General features: G+C 43.0%; 1 protein-coding gene across 1 annotated transcript in view; it reads right to left on the bottom strand.

Moving 5' to 3' along the window:
- The window catches only part of PRRC2A (proline rich coiled-coil 2A), a 3,202,076-nt gene that overhangs the window by 1,675,271 nt on the left and 1,508,880 nt on the right, over positions 1-17,925 (bottom strand). The window lies entirely within an intron of this gene.

The following is a 17,925-nucleotide window of genomic DNA, read 5'->3' as shown; positions in this document are numbered from 1 at the left end:
TACCCCTGGCGCACCAACGTCAGGGAAGAGGTGACAGCAACCGACGCCGGACATAGACTTTGGAATTCAGGCCGACTGAGGGTAGCCTGCCAGCAGGATAACCCAAGTGTAATGACTGCAACAGTGAAACACGAAGAACATCAGGAAGGAGCTTTAGTGAACAGCTGTTCGTTGATTTTCAAAATATGAAATGAAAATCAGAAATGGAATTGTTGCAATAGTTAAGCTAGTCTATAAAAGAGCCTGCTTAAGACAGCTGAAGTCAGTTGTTGACAGTTAAAGTATAGTTGTGTACACTTACCAAAAATGTAGATGTTCGAGTGTATTCACTGTTGCAGTCTTCACATTTGGGTTACCCCTGCCAGAGTAGCCCTCGGCGGCCCGAATACCAGAGGCTTAGTATTTCTGCGTCAGTTGCTATAGCTTCAGGACTGACGTCAGGTAGTCAGTAGTATAAAGTAAGGCAGCCGACGTCATTACATCAGGTTTTCTTGCCCTGTCAGGAGCCCCCAAGTGGGAGCCAAAAAATAGTGGAACACCATCACCAGTAGAAAATACCAACAAGTTCCTTGTAAGGACAGAGAGAGAGAAGAGGGGGGTGGAGGAAGGGAAACCAGGACTGCAACAGTGAATACACTCGAACATCTACATTTATGGTATGTGTACACAACTGTACTATGTTCTTCGTGTTTCACTGTTGCAGTCATCACATTTGGGTTGATTCCCAAAGCTGAGAAGGGTGGAGGCAGTCAAGGAGACTAGGGGCTGGCTAGGATGCCCTGCAAGACTGCAGTGGCAAAGTCTGCCCTGGATTTGGAGAATATTGGCAGGTGGTAATGCTTGAATGTCTGAACAGATGTTCATGTGGCAGCCTCCAGGCTGCCCTTGGTGAGGACTCCTCTGAGGAAAGCTGCAGAGGTGGAGGCTGCTCTGGTAGAGTTAGTCTTGAACCCCTTAGGGGAGGTTTCCCATGTTGCTTGTAACAGAAATGGGATGCAGTGCGCTATCCATTTGGAAATTAATTGTTTGAAGATGGCTTTGCCCACTGCTCCTGCAGCAAAGCTGACCAGTAACTGATCTGTCTTTCTGAATGATTTGGTCCTGTCTAGATAGAATCTGAGCTGTCTGTGCACATCTAGAAAGAGTGCAGGATCCTTTCCCCCTTGTTTTATGGGTTTGGGAAAAAGGTGGGCAAATGAATGGATTGGGTGAGAGCCACACTGGACACCACTTTGGGTATGAAGGATGGGTTAGTCCTGAGGGACACCCTGTCAACATAGAAGATGATGAAGGGCTCTACAGCCATAAGTGTTTGCAGCTTGGAGACTTTTCTGAAGTGATGGCCAGAAGAAAGGCCGTCTTCCAGGAGAGAAACTAACTCAGCTGAAGATGCTGTTTCAAAGGGGGGGGGGGGCAGGGTGAGCTTTTCCAACACAAAGTTAAGGTCTCAAGCCGGGGTAGGTGCTCTTCTGGGTGGTCTCAAGTTGCTAGCCCCTCTTAGGAACTGTTTGATCAGAGACTGTGAGAAAAGTGGTGCTCACTGTTGAAATGAGCAGAGATAGCAGAGGCATGAATTTTGAGGAAAAGGATAGACCACTGTGCAGTAGGTCAGCGATGTAATCCAGGATGAGAAATAGGGAGGGCTGTGCCATATCTGCTCCCTTAGCCTGAATCCAGGTGCAGAACCTTTTCCATTTGTCAGCATAAGAGTTTCTAGTGGTAGGGAGTCTAGCCTCACGTACAATATCTAGAAGCAGTTTACTGAGCGTGGCAGATTGATCAGTGATCAGGGAATAAGCCAGGCTGCCAAACTGAGGGTCTGCAATTGGGGATGCATTAATTCTCCTTCCCTCTGGGTCAGGAGGGTTGGGGTCTGAGGGAGATGCCATGGTGGTAGTGGGGACAGGCTGCGCAGCAGTGGGTACCAGTGCTGGTGAGGCCAGTCTGGAGCAAGCAGAATTGTCCTTGCTTTTTCCTACCTTATTTTGAGCAGTACCCTGGTGATGAAAGGTAGTGGGGGAAATGCATAGACCGAGAGGTTGACCCAGGGGAAGGATAGGGCATCCACTTTCCAGGCCATGCAATGAGGCTCCCTGGTGCAGAACTTGCTGAGGTGATGGTTGGTGTGGGAAGCAAAGAGGTCGACCTTCGGGGTGCCCTACTTCTGAGTTATTAGGGTGAAGATTCTTTGGTCTAGCTGCCACTCTTGTGGGTCCAGAAGATTTCTGCTTAAGTGGTCAGCCAGAGAGTTTAGAGAGTCTGGTAGGAATTGTGCTAACAGGTGGAAGTGCATGGCAGAGGCTGTGTGCCAAAGGGTCATGGCCAGCCTGCATAGAGGGTAGGAGTGAGTCCCTCCCTGCTTGTTGATATACCACATCACAGTGGTGTCTGTTTTGATCAGGAGAGCCCCTACGGAGAGAAGGGGCCTGAAAGCTGTCAATGCATGCTGGACAGCTAACATCTTTTTTTGGTTGATGTGCAGATGGATTTGCTGTGGGCTTCATTGGCCCTGTATGCACCTGCCATCCAGGTGTGCACCCCAGGCATAGTCTGATGCATCTGTAGTGAGGGTCTGGGCAGCAAGGGTGGTGGTGGTGAGAAAGGTAGTCCCTTGTTGTGGGAGCATGCTGTTGCCCACCAAAGAAAATCTTTCCTTAGGCAAGGTATCATTGGTACAAGAGTTTCCAGGTCTTGGGAGTGTTGACACCAAAGGCTTTTTAGGTAACACTGAAGTTTCCTCATATGCAGTCTGGCATATGGAATGAGTAGAATGCAAGATGCCATGAACCCCAGAGCTTGCAGGATTTTCCTTGCAGATAACTGGGGTCTGGGTGGCTAGAAAGAAGTAGGCTGTCAGGTAAATTTGTTTTTCTGGAGTAAAGAATGCCATCTGGGATGCTGTGTCCAGGCTTGCTTCCAGGAATATAATCCTGTGTGTGGGTACTAGTTTGGATTTCTTTTCTTTGATGGTGTACCCTAGGGAGGTCAGCAGGGGACTTTCCAAAGGCCAGGTGCTTGAGCAGCTTTTCATCTTGTCTGCAAAAGGCAATGGCAGGAGCCAGACATTTTTGTGAAAACTCTGGGAGCAGTAGATAAGCCAAAAGGAAGCGCAGAGAACTGAAAGTGCAGAGATCCTGCCCTGAAACGTAGATATTTCCTGCATGATTCCCTGATAGGAATGCGCATCACCAGAAAGGTGTTTAGAATGGCTAGATTGAGGATGGAGCGGGCAGGTGCCCTCTTTTCCAGGGACCAGAAAAAGTCTTGGGTAGAAACCTTGGCCTATCTGTTCTGCAGGAACGTGCTCTACTGCCTTCATAGAGAGCAAAGAAAGGACTTGCTTTTTCGCCTCTGCCCACTGGTTTGAAGGAAGATCTGGGAACCTTTTTGGGGTTGGAAGTGTGTGGAAAGAAAATTTGTATCCCTGGGACACTATGTTGAGGATTCGGCAGTCGTTGGTAATGGTGGCCCAGGTGCTTCTATGGAAGTAGAATTTTCCTCCTAGGGGCAAGGGCAGGTGGGAGGCGGTGGGGGAGGAGAGTCATTGTGAGTTCTTACCATGAAGGGGTGGCTTTGAACTCCCTGGTTTTTGAAGTGGAGGAACTCTATTGCTTTGATCTTTGCACTCCCTGTTGCTGCTGTCTGGCGGGGGGGGGGTCTGCTTCCCCGGGGTCTGGGCTGAACTGACCTGGTGGGGGAGGAAAGGACCAGTGCTTGGAGAGGCAAAAGCACGCTGAACCTGGGTGGCTGGACCTGTAGGTAAATCCTTAACTGTCTGCATAGATTTAGCTTTTTCTTCCATCTTTTTTAAGACCTCCTCTGCCTTGGTGCCAAATAAGTTGTCTTTGTGCAAGGGTGCATCCAATAATTTAGATTTGACATGGTCTGGCAAGGGCTGATCCTTAAGCCAAGCATGCCTTCTAAGGACAGAAATGGTGACTGCTGCCCTGCAAGAAGCTTCTAGGGTGTCAAAACCACAGTGTAAGGTGTGCTTAGTTACTTGACTTGCAGAATGCATCAACTCTTGTAACTCTATTTTGAGCACAAGCAGGAAAGGAAGACACTTTTTGTTTGAGGAGTTCCATGGTATGTTGCTGAAATTTTAGCATATGGAACTGACAATTTAGTGCTCTGATAGCACGAGTAGCAGAGGTGTATACTTTTTTACCCCATCTGTCTAGTGCTCGGGAATCCCTATGTGAGGGGGTGGGATTCTTTGCAGAAGTTGCTTTAATTCCTTTAGGCCCTTGAGAAATTACCTCAGGGTCAGCAGTAGGAATTATGAAAAGAAATTTGGGAGAGTCAGGGATTCTAATACCTGTCAGGTTTTCTGGGAGCAGGAGGGAGGGTGTCAGGAGTCAAACTAGATTCTATGAAAACATCGTCCACAACATTCATGACTGGGGGAATGGCCAGGGGTCTCTGCTGTGGAAGATCTAAGAATTCTCAGAGTCACTTTTTAGACCGAGGGTAGTCCTGACATTCTCATTGGAAATGCTCTCAAAGTATGAATGGTTGCACCAAAGGAAAATTTCTCAGGTGGAGAGGCTGAAGGAATGGATTCTTCTGCATCAAAATCCTCATAAGCAGAGAAGGGTTGCATGTCTTCATATTCAGATACATCAGAGTCTTCAGACTCCTGTTCAGATAAAACTACTGGGGGCAGATCTCTTTCTTTTGGAAGAGGTAACTTGGCTTCACCTGATCAACATAAGGTCTTTAACCACTTTAAGCATTTGAGACTGAGGCAAGAAAGCAGGTGCCTGAGATTGGGTCGTCAGTTTCTTGGGTGTGGTTCGTACCCTGGGCCTTAGAAATTCGGTAGTTTTCGAAAAAACGGTAGACGCAAAAGAAATCGTCGGTTTGTGCCGAGAATCAGTAGTACGAAGTACTTCCTCGGAAGCCTGTGCCTGCTCAGGGCATAAGGGCCCAACGATGTATAGTTCTGGCATTAAAGCACAAAAGTGACAGTGAGGGACGTCATGGTCTGGGCCTAAGCAAGTGACACAGTAAGAATGAATGTGTGTGTGATGTTTCCTTTCCACAGGTGAGACAATTGTTAACTTTTTCTGACCTCTTAGAGCAAGAAAAAAGGTTCCCCAACGGGGTACTTAGCTTTAGAAGACTTCAGCTTCAATTCAGAAAACTAAACTCAGGTAGCGGCCGACCTGCACTCGTGCGAACTGCTTCTGCTTCAGGCTCCTCGGCAAGAAAGACTGCCTTACTTTATAATACTGATGACCTGACGTCAGTCCTGAAGCGACAGAAACCGACGCAGAAATACTAAGTTGTGGGTATTCGGGCTGGCTGAGGGCTACCCTGGCAGAGATAACCCAAATGTGATGACTGCAACAGTGAAACACGAAGAACATCAGCTAGTTACAGTTGTCAGTTGCAGTTGTTCACACTTGTACTGTGCAGTGGATTCCCAAAAAAGAATCACCAAGAACTGCCCGTCTTTGCTCCATTGTAATAACTCAGTTTAGATCAGGGACAGTGTTCTTTTGTCAGACAGAAAATTACAACTCAGAGGTTTTCTAAATACTGGATTTCTATCCTTCAGTATTGACTTAATTTTCCTGGTGACGGAGTTATTTTTATTTGAAATTACTGTTTTATATTTTAATCATTTGCTCATCATTAAATATTTTTATTAACTTACATTGTGGCTGGTTAATCGGAATTTTCTTTAGTGATTTGAGTGTGCTTGTACCTGATTTAATAACTTCCTGTGATACTCCAAAAGCCTGGCTGCTTTAGGTCATTTGCTATCATTTGTTTTAATATCTAATTTTCATACCTGGATACCCCTTTAAAAGGGCACATAGGCGCTCTGACTGGAGGCAGCATGTTACCATATTTTGGGGAAGGGTCACAGTTGGAAATCTGTCAGGCTTTCCCAGAAGTATTTGGATGTGTGAGATTTAATATATTTAACTGCAAGTGTATCAGAGGTCTTAAACTGGGACACATTGCTCTGAAGTGTGTAATAGGGAGTTGCATTTGGGGTGGACAAAAGTGTACAGTCAAGTCCTAGGTTTTAGAGCGTGTTCCTGGTGTGCTCTTAGGGGAAATTGTGAAATATTGTTCCTGTTTAAGTGACAGTCTCTTACTGGAGTCAGTAGTGAGGATTGAAGCTCCTTAGTTAAAACTTCCTGCAACAGTGACAGAATGTGTCTTTTTCCTGACTGTAAAAGGGAAATATTTCCTTTTGAAATCATATTTGATTCAATTTAAGTTTTAGGGTATGCTGAATTTCGGAATGTTGACATCAATGACTTTGCATTCTGAAAACAACATATACACTATCACTCTTCAAAATACATACATGTGTGTGATATATCTATGTATGTATATAGGTTTACTATCAAAACTTTAGGTGGCAATCACGCAAACTTGGATGGTCGAAGGGCTGTTTTCAAGTCCACGTAATGCGGAACTGAATGTGTTCAACTCCAGAACAGCGAACACTAGTGTGCATTTGCTGTTCTGAGGTAAACGTTCTGCTTGGAGATCGCACTACAGTGGGGATTGGGAAATTTCCCCTTTTCCTCACTGTAGTGTGATCTTGAAGTTTGTATATATAATTAGCAGGGGGTGTGGGAGGGGCTTGCCCCCCTGCAAAACAATAATTGGAACTCACTGGAAGGCAAGGTAAAGTTGAGTAATGGAGGATGCAGAAGAACAGAGTGAAATCCACACAATGTCTGTGTCCCTATTCTGTGTGACATATTCAGCCTGCTCTCAACAGAATCTTACTATACCCTCTTTCAACAAACAAGGTAGTAATAAATTCTATTTCCTTCAAAAACTCACCCACTTCACTTGTCATTTGACTGGCTCTTATGAGCTGTCCTTTTGGAATATTATTCTTCATGTAACGAGGGTGCATGCTGGTATAATGCATGTAACAAGAAACCATAATCCTAGGCGACACAAACATTGACTGGAGCTGCTACTGCAGCAACCTCCCCACAAACCATATTAACCTATATGGGTATTCCCAAACCATTACCTCCCCCACCAGAATAAATAAATCTAACAAGAAATCAAACTTATTAGACTGGATTCTCATAAACCATCATCCTCACATTTATGATTCAGGAACCCTCCCTGATGATTTAAGTGACCACTTTCTTACCTATATCATCAGACATAAAATCAACTCTCCCATTCCAATATCTGTCAAAAACATCAGATCTAAAAAGTACTTTAACCCTGAACTATTCCCAAATGGAACTAAGAGCTTGCAACTAGTCTCCCTTACAAAACCTCCCTTTAGATGAAGCCGTTAGTTACTTTAACTCCATCTTCCTTGCCATTCTCAACCACCATGCTCCAACCAGATTAATTAGAATTAAAACCAAATCTGCTCCATGGCTTTCAAAAGAAACCAAACATAAAATAAATCTTAAAAACAAACTTTGGGCAAAATGGAGGAAGACTAAAAACCCTATAGACCAACTAACATTTAGACAGCTAAGAAATGAAACCAAGAAAGCTATAATATCTGATAAAAAAAATGACTACCTACAATCCCAACAAGCTAATCAAAACAACCCACAAAAATTTTGGGCTAGCATTAACCAACTACTCCATCCAGGTCAAGCCACTACTCCAAATCCTCAAAATACTGACCACAAAAATCTACTGAATACTGCTAATGCTTTCAAAACCTTTTTTACTAATGCTATACAAACACTAACTAGTCAACTATCACCTAATAACTTCACTCTACCTTCCTATAAATCAGCCTTACCCCCTACTTTTCATATTCAACCTGTCCCAACAACAAATATTCTAACCCTTCTACAGAAACTAAAACCATGCCCACCCTTCAGCAGACCAACTACCTGCTGAATTCCTACAACAATCAGCCAAAGCTATTGCTTATCCCATTTCTATTCTGATCAACAGAACTATTACCGAAAGTCATATCCCCAGTTTATGGAAAATCTCTCATATTATCCCTCTCCATAAAGGTGGACACTCCACTGCTCTCTCCAACTACCGCCCCATTGCCCTTCTCTCTCCTTTGGCAAAGATCATGGAGAAATGCATTCACACACAATTACTTGACCATCTAATCCAAAATAATTTACTTTCCAACTGTCAACATGGATTCAGACCTTCACATAGCACTAGTACTGCCCTTCTTTCCTTCACAGATATCAACAAAAACCACAATCTTAACAAGCTTTCTTCAGCACTATTTATTGACCTGTCTAAAGCTTTTGACATGGTAAATCACCAAATTCTCATCAAAATACTGAAATCCCTGTCAGTAGACACATCTTCTATAAAGTGGTTCCAGTCCTACCTTGATAAAAGACAACAGGCCGTACTATGGCACAAGACTCTCTCCACTCACCTACCTGTCAAACTTGGTGTCCTTCAAGGGTTCATCCTAGGACATCTACTTTTTTCCATATTTATTAATAACCTTCACCTTGCCATTCCCCCAAGCCACATGCATACAATATGCAGATAACTCCACACTGATATGCTCAGCCACCTCCTCTTCTGAACTTCAATCTCTTACCCAACAAGTATTTAACACAGTTGAGCAATGGTTCACACATAGATGCCTTCTCCTAAACCCCAAAAAGACTAAACTCCTCCTCTTCTCTCCCACCAATAAGTCCTCTCCTCTTGATTTCTCAGTTATCTCTATCAATAAAACTATTATATCCCCTGATCCAACCACCAAACTATTGGGTATCACCATTGACAACAATCTGAACTTCGATATCCATATTAACAATACTATAAAAACTTTCAACAAAAAACTTGGCTATCTCTATAGGGTAAAATCCTTCCTCTTACCTTCAGCTAAAACCACTATAGCACACACTCATCTAATCTCTTCACTTCTTTATGCCTCACCCATTTTTACTAACTTATCTAAAAATAATCTTAGCAAATTGGAAATGTCTTACAATAACATTGCCAGATTTGCTACAGGCAACCCATTTAGAACTCACTATTGCATTAATATAAAGCAGCTGGGATGGCTTGAACTACAAAATCTGACTAAATTCCATCAACTATCTATAGCCCACAACACTTTTTACAAACCTTCCAAAACTCCTATTCTATCCACACTCATCACTCCCTATAAATCCCTGAAATCCTTAAGGTCTTCTCAGAGACTTCTAGTACATACCACTAAACCAAACAAGGCTGGTGACTCCCTCTTTTCTAATATTGTTGGAAAAGCCTGGAATCTCCTCCCCAGTGAACTCTCCTCACTTCCCTCAGTATCATGCTTTAAAAACTAATTGAAAGTGTTCCTCAGAACACAGTGGTTATGCCCCTGTACTAAGCCTGACTAGTTATGCATCTCTTAATACTTTGCTCTTCCTACCCCTTCTACTCATTAACTGTAATTCCTTCCTTATTAACCATAATACTATCTCCCTCTAGAACAACTTGATTGTACTAGCATGCTATGTTATGCCTGTATTCTGCCCTGCTGAATTTACTGTGATAACCTGTAATATGCATTGTAAATATTTTTTTTTTGTTTAATGTTTCCTTAATTTGTTATCTTGTTAATTTCATTGTTCTATCTTGGAGCGTATCGCCCCGGGCCTCTACTGAAAATGGACATATCCAGTTAGACTAGCCCGGTCAACAAATGTAAAATAAACATAAATAATTTAGTTTGCCTGGCAGGAATTGAGCTTGCAGGTGTACTTGGTTGCTCAAGGCTGTGTTCCACAGAGCTATGGCTAGTCTGCAGAGAGGGTACAAGTGCCCCCCCCCCGCTTGTTTATGAACCACATAACTGTGGTACTGACCATCTTTACCAATAGTTGTCCTGGAAGAATACGGTCTTTGAAGGCTGTCAGAGCATTCTGTACAGCTAACATTTCTTTTTGATTGATATGCAGGTGCATCTGCCTTGGGTTCCATCTGCCCTGAATGCACTGCCCTGCCATGTGAGCCCCCCATGCATAGTCTGATGCGTCTGTTAGAGTTTGGGTGGCCGGGGGTAGGGTGAAAGGGAGTCCCTTGTTGTGGTAGCAGTTCTCTGCCCACCAAAGGAACTCTGTCTTCATACATGGAATAATAGAACTCATTGTTTCCATATCCTGAGAATGCTGACACCATAGGCTTTTTAGATACCCTTAGAGTTTCCTCATATGCAGTCTTGCATATGGAATTATTAAAATGCAAGAGGCCATGAACCCCAGGGCTTGCAGTATTTTCCTTGCAGATAGCTGGGGTTTTGTGGCCAATAGTTTGAATTTGGTTGTTAAATAAACTTGTTTCTCCAGAGTGAGGAATGCCATCTGGTAAGTTGTGCTCAAGCTTGCTCCCAGGAATACAATCTGTTGGCAGGGTACTAGGCGAGATTTCTTTTCGTTGATGGTGTACCCCAGAGAGGTTAGAAGTTTCTTTACGAATGTCAGGTGTTGTAATAGCAAGTCCTGGCTTTCTGCCTGAATAAGACAATTGTCCAAGTATGGGTAAATTTGAATATTTCTCTGCCTGCAAAATGCAATGGCTGGAGCTAGGCACTTTGTGAATACCCTGGGCGTAGTAGATAAGCCAAAGGGAAGTGCAGAGAACTGATAGTGCATGGAGCCTGCCCTGAAGCGTAGGTATTTCCAACAAGATTCCCTTATTGGGACGTGGAGGTAAGCTTCCTTTAAGTCTAGGGTTGCCATCCAGGCATCCTTGGCTAGCATGGGAAGAAGGTGCTGCAGAGTTAGCATTTTGAATTTTAGAACTACAAGAAAGGTGTTGAGAATAGAGAGGTCCAGGATGGGACACCAGTTGTCGTCTTTTCTGGGTACCAGAAAAAAGTCTTGAATAAAAACCTTGTCCCATTTGTTCTGCTGGGACAGGTTGAATAGCCCTGATACTGAGAAGAGAGCGGACCTGCTGTTGGGCCTCCACCCATTGGTTTGGGGGTAGGTCAGCTAACCATTTGGGGTTGGTAGTGTGTGGAAGTGGAATCTGTATCCTTGGGAAACTATGTTCAAAACCCATCTGTCCTGGGTAACGAGTTCCAGTTTTTTTTGCATGCAGGGTGAGCTTTCCTCCTAAAGGAGCAGGGCTTGGAAGGGTTAAGGTTAAGTCATTGTGCCATTTTTTGTAGGGGGGTGGCTTACTACTCCCTGCTTTGGAAGTGGGAGCCCCCCACTGTTCAGGTCTGTGCTTAGCTTGAGACTGTAGCCTAGGTGGTCTGCTGTTCCTGGATTTGGATTGAGAAGGCCCAGAAGGGACTGGAAAGGACCAGTTCTTTGTAGGCCAATGTCTACTGAATCTGGGAGGCTGCACTTGTAGGAAATCTTTAACAGTTTGCATAGATTTAGCTTTTTCCTCCATCCTTTTGAGGACTTCTGCTTTGTTGCCAAAAAGGTGGTCATGGTTTAAGGGAGCATCCAGTAATTCAGCTTTTACATGACCTGGCAAGTTTTCTTCCTTAAGCCAAGCACACCTTCTAATTACAGACCCAGTGACAGCAGCCCTGCAAGATGCTTCTAAAGAGTCAAAACCACATTGCAAAGTATGTTTACCAACTTGTTCTGCAGAATGCATTAAATTCTGTAATTCTTTGTGTTCAGTACAGTCAGGAATCAGCATAATTTTCTGTTTAAGTAGCCCCATAACATGCTGCTGATACTTTAAATTGCCAGTTTCATATGTTAAAGCCCTAATGGCCAAAGTAGCAGACGTGCATACCTTCTTACCCCATCTAAGGCTCTGGAATATCTATCAGAGGGGGTAGGATTTTTAGCAGCAGTAGCCTTAATGCCTTTTGGTCCTTGGGAAATGGTCTCTGGATCCGCAGAGGGGTTCTTGGAGGAACTTGTGAGAGTCGGGTACTGTGTCAGGTTTTTTGGGAGCTGGAGGTAAAGTGTCTGGGGTAAGGCTAGATTCCAAGAAAGCATCATCTACAATGACCAGTACAGGAGGGATAGCTAAAGGCCTGTGTTGAGGCAGGAGTAAGAATTCCCTAAGTCTCTTTTTGGACTCAAAGTAATCCAGGCTTTCCAGCGGTAATGCTCCCTAAGAGTATGCAAGGTTTCACCAAAATAAAGCTCTTCTGGAGTGGAGGCAGAGGGAATGGAATCCTCTGCATCAGAATCCTCATAAGTAGATAAGGGCAAATCCTGGTAATCAGAAGGAGCAGAAAAGTATCAGATTCCTGATCAGAAGAATCAGAAAGAAATTCAGTTCTAGGTCTCTTAGAGGGGGAAGGCTGGCTTCCCCTAATTAAGGTAATAAGGTCTTCAGCCATTTTAAGCATTTGTTTTTGAGGCCTATGGGCCTGAGCATGCGGTTTGGTCGTCTGTTTCCTAGGCGTACTGCGAGTTTCTGGCCTGGATGAAATCGATGGCATCGGTTTAATATGAATGTCTGTAGGCCTGAATACATCCTTGGAAGTCAGTGCCTGCACAGCTGCTCCAGACCCATCCAAAGTAGAGACATCCGCAGGTTCATTAGTCGAAGAAGCATCTCGCGGTATACCGGACGCTGAATGGGTCTCAGTAGAGGCCTGTGAATCAGAATTAGCGGGTATCAGGGCCTGCGTGAGGTCTGTCTTTATCCTTACGTTTTTTCGGAACATCGGTAGTCAGATGGCTTGATGAAGCCATTTTGGAGTACACAGAACGAGTACGAAAATAATTAGCTGCAAAAATAGCCAGACGACGAATAGTTTGGGCGTTGAACAAGGCACAAAACTGACTAGGGATGTCATGGTCTGGGCCTAAACAAGGGATGCAGTAAGAATGAAAATCTCTATGAGGTATTTGCTTTCCAAAGGTAACACAATTGTTAACTTTTACTGACATCGGTTAGAGCAAGAAAAAGGATCCCCAATGGGGTACTTAGCTTTTTTGAAGACTTCGGGTCTGAAACTCGAAAATGAAAATTTCAGGAGTCGGCCGACCGGCACTTGCAAACTGCTTCTGCTTTGGGCACCGCAAGGCAAGAAACACTGGTGTAATGGTGTCGGCTGCATGTTTTATACCCCCGACGACCTGATGTCAAGGAAGAAGCGATAGCATCCGATGCAGAAATCCGAAGACTGGTATTCAGGCTGGCTGAGGGCTACCTGCAGGCAGATAACCCAAATGTGATGACTGCAACAGTGAAACACGAAGAACATCAGTGCTGCAATTACCAGTGGGTCTGAAGGCACGGCAGGCACAAAACCAGGCACAGAGGGCGTGCACTTTAACAGTTTGAACCATGTCTAAGCAATGAGGCATACACAAATTCACTTAACATGCAGAAGCACCTCAAGGTCAGGTAGTTTACTGTTAAGACTCCTGGCAATGAGTACAGTCATCTTCATACTTCCTAATTTGGGAATTGGAAGTGTTTGCCAAGTTGGAATGTTCATGAGATGAACTCGGTCTAAAAAGGCACAATGGAGATAGCAAAGGCTTTAACCAGTATGCAGAAGTCCTTGAACAAGAGACTTAGACCATCGTTTGCAAAGCAAGTTGGGCAGTCAATTACCTTGTTCCAGAGTGATACATACTGGATTCCCCTGTAATGACACCAGTTAACAGCCAATTGCTGTACCCAATTTTCTTTTCCCTGAATATAGGCATCATTCTAGGTAAAGGGATGATTCCACTCAGAGCCAGTGTCTTGCCTAAAGATGAAGCTGGTGTGCTATGCTCCAATACAGACTATTCAGATCTTAAGGGGTTTGTGGGCCAGGTTATTTACTAGTACATAAAATACTATCTCATACTTGCTGGAGGAAAGGGGTTGAGGGCCCAAATTATGTCTGCTGCTGTTGCTCCTGAGAGGAAGCTGATTGCACCACTGTCCTTGTTCACAGCAGGGAGTGTGGGATCTGTGCACCTAACAAGACAGCCACCAGTAATAACTAGGACATTACCAGTAGCTAAATTATGCCTGCCAGACAGGGGAGTAAATTGCTGATGGTGATGTCTTGATATTGGTATTTATGCGGAAGGTTTGTGGAGGTGTAATAAGGGATTTTATTTTTAAACAGAAACTTTAATAGTTTTACTTTTTATTGAAAAATCACATTTCTCATGCATGACATCTCTATTCATTCTGCTGATGGTTTGCTGACTCCTTCCCATTATCAAGCAACCTATTTTAACACTCATTTTAAGACATCTCTGCAACCCAATGTCAGCAGTTATCTTTTTTCCCCACTTTTTACATTTCATTTTTCATCCTTTCCCCCTTCAATTCCTATATGTGCTAATAACAGTGTAACTTTAAAACAAAGAAACTGTATATATATCTGGTCTTAAAACTACATACAATGTGCTCTTTTCCCCTTTTCCCATAAGTGGCAATCCTATTGGCATTTCCCACATCCCTCTCACCACCTCTGAAATTTGGCTGTATCATTTTCCCTCAGCCCTCTTTTTTCCTCCATTAGTTTCCCTATTATGTACCATTTCCTACCACTTACTGTAGTCCCTTTTCTTCCATTTTTGTACACTGCCTTCCCCCCAAAGTCAACACTCATATTTTGTTCTGCTCATCAGTTATCTCTTGATTATATCCTAGGAGAATTAAATTTCTTTATTAATACAACTTCTCCAAAACATTTTTCTTAACATTTGTCCAAATTCTTAAATTCCTCTAAACCCTCACATTCCAAAATACATGTACCCATGTTCCTCCTTACTCCAGCATACCCCATCACATATTGGGAGCAGTCTGGTTAGTCTTCTTTGGTTTTAAAAATTATTCAGGCACTTCTATACACATTCTACATTTAAGTGATCTCCTTATATAGCTTTGCAGTTTTATAGTCTCTGCCCATTCTTCCTCATTGACTGTTTCCTCTAGCTGTTTTCCCCATTCACTTCAGATCTGCTTTCCTACCTCAAGTTTTCTATCTTGCACCAATCATCTTCCTTTTCTCAGCAGCCCCTACACCACCATCTTCCTTCCTTCCTGTCTTCTTATTCCTATTTCCTATATTAATTCTGGGATTTGCAATGTTTCCTCACAGTTTAATTTGGTTCCACTTATTTATAATCCTTTATTTCCACTATAATGAGCACTCCAGATTGAATTGTTTAATTCTTTTCAAGTTTTAATCTTCCATCTGTTTGCACCTGATAACAATATTTTGTTTTCGCATCTACATTTTACTGCTCCTTTTTCAACTTCATTTGTTCTCTCTATGGGGAGGATTCTTATACTCTATTTTCTCATCCCCTTTCCTGACATACCTTTTTAAATTCCTTTTCTAATTGCACTGTCCACTGCAATTCTACATTCTCAAGTAGAGTTTCCAGCAAGACCTCTGGTCTGCCCCTACCTTCCTGCAATTCTCTCTCACCCTGCGCATCAGTTTCCAGACAGCTTTATAAGCTTCGTCTACTTGTCTTACTAATAGTCATGCCTGTAAAGTTTTCTTTCAGACAGACACCCCAGTTCCCTCTATTCTGTTGGTACCATGCTCTCACTCTCAAGTGCTTTCACTCTCCTCTCAAAATTCCCTCAAGTGGGTCCTCCTCTTCATTTATTCCCCTTTGATTCAGCACAACTACCTTAATTTTCCTTGATTTATCTTATAGCCAAGATCTCCCTCCAAACCCCTTGAGTATGCTCCACGATGTTTTCAGACCCTCCCTACACCATGTTACGGTTATGAAATCATCATCCACATACAGCAACATGTTTTTCTCCTCTCCCCACTTGCATCCTTTCCATCTCAAGTTTCTTATGGTCTCTGCCAGTGGCTCTAAGTATAGAGTGAACAGTGGGGAGAACGAGCATCATTACTTCAGTCCCCTATTTCAACTTCCTCTGACAATCTTGCCCTTATTTTTACTTTTGCTTTAACCCTTTTATATATTCTTTTACCTTTACCCATTCTGATGGAATTCAGATTTTCCTGCCTTTACTAGGTAGCCCAAATCTACACAAACGCTTCCTCTGCATCTAAAGATGTTAAGGCCAGTTCTTGGTTTGTATTTAACGCATCTTGCATGAGGAGGAGAATTCTTATGTTATCTGCAGTTTTTTTTTTTTGCCCCTACAAATCCTGCATGATCCCTGTGTATCAACCTTAGAAATAACTGGCCTCAGCCTTTCCTCCTGTTCTATTAAACACAGGCTAGCTGACAGAACACCACACCTCAAGATTCTTCCCTTCTTTTGGAATTATTGAAATCACTGCTACCTCCAATGATTTCGGGATCAACCCTTTTTTTGGACATCACTGAAGCAGTCTATGCACCCTTTCCACTTTTCTCCTTAATCTGCAACTCCCAAAACTCAGTCGGTAAACTAGTGACTTCCTGGTGCTTTGTTTTAGCCATGTTTCCCCAAACTCTTAGTTTCTGTTTGTGTCTATAAGTGACTTAACTTCTTGCTCCTCAGACTGTTGCATTTATGGCCACTCCTAATCTTCCTTCCCCTTCTACTCCTCTATTTTCCAATCCATCCTTCTTATATAAAACGTTTGGTAATATTACCTGAATTACCTCTAAAATATCTTCTAGTTTTGTTCTCTCTTGCATCCCATTCCCCAATTCATATACACTCCTCTCCTACTCCTGATATCATAACCTTACTTCTAATGATTTTGATGGTTTAGGTGTGGCCTTAAATAGCAACTTCTCTACTACAATTCTTTCATTCCATAACTTTCATCCTCTAGCTACATACTCAATGAGGGGCAACAACTACAGATGTTTTCAGCAATAAAATCTGAGCTTGTCCTAAGAGCAGTGCAGAGACTGTGTGCTTTCCCGGCAAAACTCTATCTTGGGGAAGAGCATAAGTGTTCTAAAATCATGGCTGACCATGACAAACATCCACCAGCCCCCCATGGTTGCCACTACAATTAGGAACAAAAGGTGAGGAGCCACAAACGTCATTCCTGAGGTGGCCCCCGACTGTAGTTAAAACTCCTGCTTACTTTTTTTTTTTTTTTTTGGGTGGGGCGGGGTGTTCTATAAGGCAACTCATCTAGGACAGGAGAGAGCCTGACCATCTAATGCTTTAAGGCCCTCCTTAGTTTAAGACTTCTCTATCATTTTGGTATGGCTGGGATTAGAACAGGAAGAATGTAGAAGAATCAATGATCTTTCACTAGTGAGGCATCCTTCTTTCTTCAAAAGGTCATCCACAAAGTCTTGAGGGGGAAAAGTGAAAGAGAAGTTTCCCTAGAAAAAGGCATCCAGGATGGAGCTTCTTACCTTCTTCCTGAAGGGAAGCCAGCCTATCAACTCATCCTGGCCAGGCACAAGCCTTAGACTGCTGCCCCAGTGACAGCACCTACCACAGCTGAAACTGCTGCAAGCTACAAGAAACCCATCCAAAGTTAAGGACAGAGTTTTATAACTTAGGCAGGAATATTAGCGCCTGATTCAGTACAGGGGACTACAAAGTGGACAAGATGACACACCATTTCAACACGGCAAGTGAGTTAACTGTATTAAAACACAGTCTAAGGCTTCAAAATCCCTGGCTGGCTAAAAGATGGCTTTGGTTACTGTGCATGATGTTGAACTGAAGAAGTCTTGTAGGAGATGGGAAAGAGCTCACTCCAGGAAGAGTATTTTAAGAAAATATTTTCTACTCAAGGTCAAGATCTGAATTAAATGACTGGAAGAGAATTAATTTGACATTTGCTGACCGGGAATGCCTGAATGACCTTGCACCTTTTTCAGCAGAGGTCTGGGAAGAAAAGCTCCACAAAGTACTACATACACCATAAAAATGTTTACAAACAGTACATTATACATGAGGTAATATAAACATGCAGTATAATGCTTGGATTCCCACTTGTAACATGAAAGTTTAAAAGGTGTTATTTACAAAAAACGGTAATAAAACAATGTTAAAGTCATATCTCCAATACATTAAGAATTCACCATTTAGAGAAGTAATTACAATTAACTTTTAAGATGAGTACAAAAAGTACCGTATATCAAATCTTAGTTC

This window comes from Protopterus annectens, chromosome 9.part0 (genome assembly GCF_019279795.1).
Source record: "Protopterus annectens isolate FY-2018-M chromosome 9.part0, PAN1.0, whole genome shotgun sequence".
Classification (NCBI taxonomy): Eukaryota; Metazoa; Chordata; order Ceratodontiformes; family Protopteridae; genus Protopterus; species Protopterus annectens.
This window is presented reverse-complemented; position numbering and strand designations above follow the sequence as displayed.